This window comes from Chrysochloris asiatica, unplaced genomic scaffold, assembly GCF_000296735.1.
Source record: "Chrysochloris asiatica unplaced genomic scaffold, ChrAsi1.0 scaffold00352, whole genome shotgun sequence".
In the NCBI taxonomy this organism is placed as follows: Eukaryota; Metazoa; Chordata; class Mammalia; order Afrosoricida; family Chrysochloridae; genus Chrysochloris; species Chrysochloris asiatica.
The window spans coordinates 2189008-2193461 of NW_006408870.1; the positions used below are offsets into that span (position 1 = coordinate 2189008).

The 4454-nt window shown below is 39.7% G+C and overlaps 1 pseudogene; it reads right to left on the reverse strand.

Annotated features, from left to right (window-relative positions):
* Positions 1 to 2536: 2536 nt before the first annotated feature.
* LOC102813013 lies at positions 2537 to 3933 on the reverse strand (annotated as a pseudogene).
* Positions 3934 to 4454: the final 521 nt, after the last annotated feature.

A 4454-nucleotide genomic window follows, 5' to 3' on the forward strand; every position in this document is an offset into this window, starting at 1 on the left:
TGAATTTTTTAAAAAGTTTTTATTGTGAATTATGTGATAGTTTACATGGGAGATCATTAGCTTTACATTCATTCTATCATATTTCGTTTCATTGCAATGATTACAATCCCCTCCATGCATCATCATTCAACAGTATTTGCTTCTATTCCCTCTGGTTGTTTTTTGTTGTTGTTGTTATTTGTTTGTTTTATGTACACAAAAGCACTCAGGAATATAATCATTTAAACAACCCAAGGGCACCTTCTGCAAGTCTGACTCATGGCCACCAGCACACAGCCTTTCTCTTTCCATGAGTCTAGAGTCCTCAGCTGCTCTATCTCTATAGTGTTTGGGTGGAATTTCTTCTTCCTCAGAGAAGCTTCAGTTATTTTCTTAAGACTTTTCAACTGACTGGATTAGGCACATTAGGTTATTTAGGTTAATTTCCTTACTTAGTCAACAAAGTACCTTCACAGCAACACAGATATAAGTGACCGATTAAATATTTAGAAATTGTAAGTTAACCAAGATGACATATCAAGCTCACTATCATTCACCATAGAGGCCACCCCTTGTTCTGTTGGCCCAGGCCTTTGGCTTCCCCATTGTTTTGTACTCTACTCATGGTGAACCTACTAGATTTGACTGAAAATAGTCCTAGAAACAGGGTGTGGGTTCCTCCTGCTGCCTATAACTTGTGCCCTTGACAGCCCCACTAACAGCTCACTGGGTGCTTCCCTTACCTCAGGAATGGCATGCTTTGTACTTCTTTATCTTCTCTGGAGCTCTAAACCTGGAAGAAGGCAAAAGATGCACACAGGTTTCTCTTTTGGAAAGATTAGAAGGAGGGAGGGCCTTAGAAGCATGGGTGAGGAAGAAGTATAGGAACTGCTCTATTGTCAACCTTCCATGGGAAGGGATTGTTTCTTAGATAACTTCAGGTCCCAGGTAGACCACTTTCCCCAACATCACCTACCATTCATAGATACATGCTGGAGAATGCAAGCTCATTACAATATTCTCATCTCATAATAAAATGAAACATACCGATGAAAGGTATTGTCTTAGTTCAGAGTTCTACCATAATAGAAAATACCTAAAATGGGAGGCTTTAAAGATCAACAATTTATTTTCTCATATTTCAGGAGATTAGAAGTCCAAATTCTTGTCTATTTCAGTTTCTGTTGCTGCTAGTGCCGTTGAACCTGTTCTCATAGCAACAGAAGAAAAGATTGCCTGGTCCTGCGCCATCCTTACCATCGTTGCTATGTTTGAACTCATGCTCCATCCTTACAATCGTTGCTATGTTTGAACCAACCACTATGTCAATCAATCTCCTTGAGCGTCTTCCTCTCTTTCACTGATCCTCTACCAAGCATAGTGTCTGTCTTAGTTCTCTAGTGCTGCTATATCAGAAATACCACAAGTGGGTACTTTTAACAATCAGAAATTTATTTTCTCATAGTTTAGGAGGTTGAAGTCCAAATTCAAAGCACTGGCTCTGGAGAATGGTCTTTGTCTCCTTTCAGCATCAGTGTGTCTTTGCATGAATCTTCCTCTAGATGTAGGAGCTTCACAATACAGGGACCCCAGTTCCAAAGGACAAACTCCACTCATAGCTCTTCTATCTTAGTAGAAGTAGGTCCCTCTTTTTCTGCTCAAGTATCTTTTGTATCTCTTATAAGATGAAAGATGTTGCATACCACACCCTTTGAAAACCCCCATAAATCAGATCAGGGTAGTGGTAGGATTCAGGGTGAAGGAGTCCTGAGCATTATGAGCTGGGCTCCTAACCAAAAGATCAGCAGTTAAAATCTGCCACTTTCTTCACAGGAGAAAGATGAAGTTTTCTGCTCCTATAAAGATTTATAGCCATGGAAACCCTATACAGGGTCACTATGAGTCGGAACCAACTCAAAGGCACACAACCACCACCATCCACCATTAATCCTCTTATTGGTTTATCAGATCAAATTACATAATGGAGGATAGCTACATCTCAACTGCGAAACTAATGAGAATCCTGCCCAAGTTGACAGAAAACCTCAATTGTCACAATGTCCTTCTCCACATATTGGTATCTCATAGAGACTCATAGTGACCCTATATAGGGTTTTCAAGTAGAGGCTCTGAGTTTGAACCACTGACCTTGTGGTCCAGGACTTTATCCCACAGCACCACACCAGGACTCCCAGCAACATCACAATGTCCTTCTCCACAGATTGGTCTCTCTTGCTAACATGTTGAAAATCAGTGAGACAGTCTCACCATCCTCTCTTTTAAGGAGCATACTGGCTTTAATTCTAAGACTGATGTTTTATTCTTCTAGCAGTCCATGTATGTTCAGTTTCTTTGCCAATATCATAATTCATATGCATCAGTTCTTTGGTGTTTCTCATTCATATCTGGGTGAACACACACACAAAAAGCTATATATACTGAAAAGATTATGTCTTGGGTCAGGTGCACCTTAGTCCTCAAAGTGACATCTTTGCTTTATAACATTTTGTTCTTTGAATGTGTATAAATGATTTATTAATAGACAAGGTTTAGAGTTTTATTTCTTCTTGGACACACCTACAGTTTGTCCATGCCGTCCAGTGGTCTTGGTGTGCTGGCCTCAAACACCAAGGCCCCAGAAGTGACACAGCTCTCTGTGGGCTGAATCATCCTCAGCTGCTCCAGGTCTTCATGGAGCATGTTGTCCAGACCATTGGCCAGAAACTGACTGTATTTGACATCCTCTCACCTCTTTGTTTAGGAATCAGTTGGGATCATGTATTGGTGTGGATTCTGCATAATGGTGGTTATGTGCTCTTCTTCCTCATCTTCAGTGAGCTCTCCTGCTCCCTTGGTGAGGTTGAGGTCTTCTTTCCTCAACATCACATGAGCATATCTTCGCCCCACACCCTTAATGGCAGTGCTGGCAAAGGCTGTTTTCTGCCTCCCATCGATGTTAGTGTTGTGTGCTTGAAAAAATGTTCTGGAACTTCTCAGGGATCAAAGAGACATGGTAGTGACAGCAACGGTGGTGTGTAGGCCTGCAGCGGAAGAGCTGCTTTGTAACATTTTAAAGAGGTTTTTTTGCAGCACATTTACCACTGCTCATTTAGAAAAATGCCTGTGAATATGCTAGACTTCATGTGAAAGCAGAATTAAGATTGCTGATGGAATTACTTGCTAGTAATCTGATGTTAATATAAGAAGATCAGACTAGGTTATCTGGGTGAACCACAATGTAATCACAAGAGTCTTTGAAAATGAATGAAGGGGTAAGAATGGGAGACAGTGTCATAGTGATGAGATTCAAGAAAAGACTTTTGTGGAAGGGAACTACAAGCCAGCTAATGCTTAGAAGCTGAGTAAAGCAGGAAAACTGACTCGCTGTGGAGACTGCAGAAAGAAACTCAGCCCAACAAGCATCTTGTTTTTATCCCATTAAGAAGCATTTCAGACTTCTGACATCTACAGCTATAAGACAATAAAGCTGTCTTATTTTAAACCACTGAGTTTAAGAGAATCCGTTTCAGCTGCATTAAGAAGCTAATAGTGTACTAGACTATTTCCATGTCCTTTGAGTTTTTGTTTTGTTTCTTATCTGCTTCATAGTAATGGAGTCATTTCTCCTTTCAGTCGGAAGCAGTAACTTTCTTAAATCTGTTGACAGAACTAAATTATTTCTCCCAGGTACAAGTTGTAGAAGACAAGCTAGAATAACAAAAACCCAGGAAAGATGCAGTGATCATGAAGATTGTTTTTCCAATGTTTATTTTAGTGTTTCATTTCCCATTAGCATAAAATTTATTTCTGTTCATGGGCATATAAAAGTTATATGCCCACCAGTGTTCTGGGTACTGAATGTTAAATGAGTAATATGGCAGAACATTAAAGAATACTTTTAAAAGAAAAATACCCATGTGCTATAGGAGTATAATGAGCACTTACTGCAGGCATAATTGTATATGTGTTCCTGTTTGATATATAGAAATTAGTTGGAGTATAAAATATATGGTAAAGCTTAACTTTTAAGAAATTGTAAGAGCTGGTCAGTGTTAATCAAGAATATTTGGGTAAAACATCAAGTATCAATGCTATCCTCTCTGTATACAGGGTAGATAAGACCAGGCAGCTTAGACATTGGCTACCCAAAATGAGGGGGCCATAAAGGCCCAAAGTTTACTGGCTTACAATTTTCAAGAGGGAGTTTAGTTTGAGTGTGCGGGGGAAGATAGAGTCCCCACTGAATAGTTTTTATCTTGTCTAGATGGGTCTGGTGAAAAAGAAATGTGGTTAAGATTCTTATGATTCAATAGGGAGTAATTGTTATCATGACTAATTGAGACTGTCACAACTGTAAAGGTAGAAGTTTTATAACAAAAACAGGGGAGTAGTTAGTCTTATAGTCCAGAAACAGGACCCTAGGACTATCAAGGGAGAAGAGCACAAGTGGAATGCGGGACCTTATCCAGAGAAGC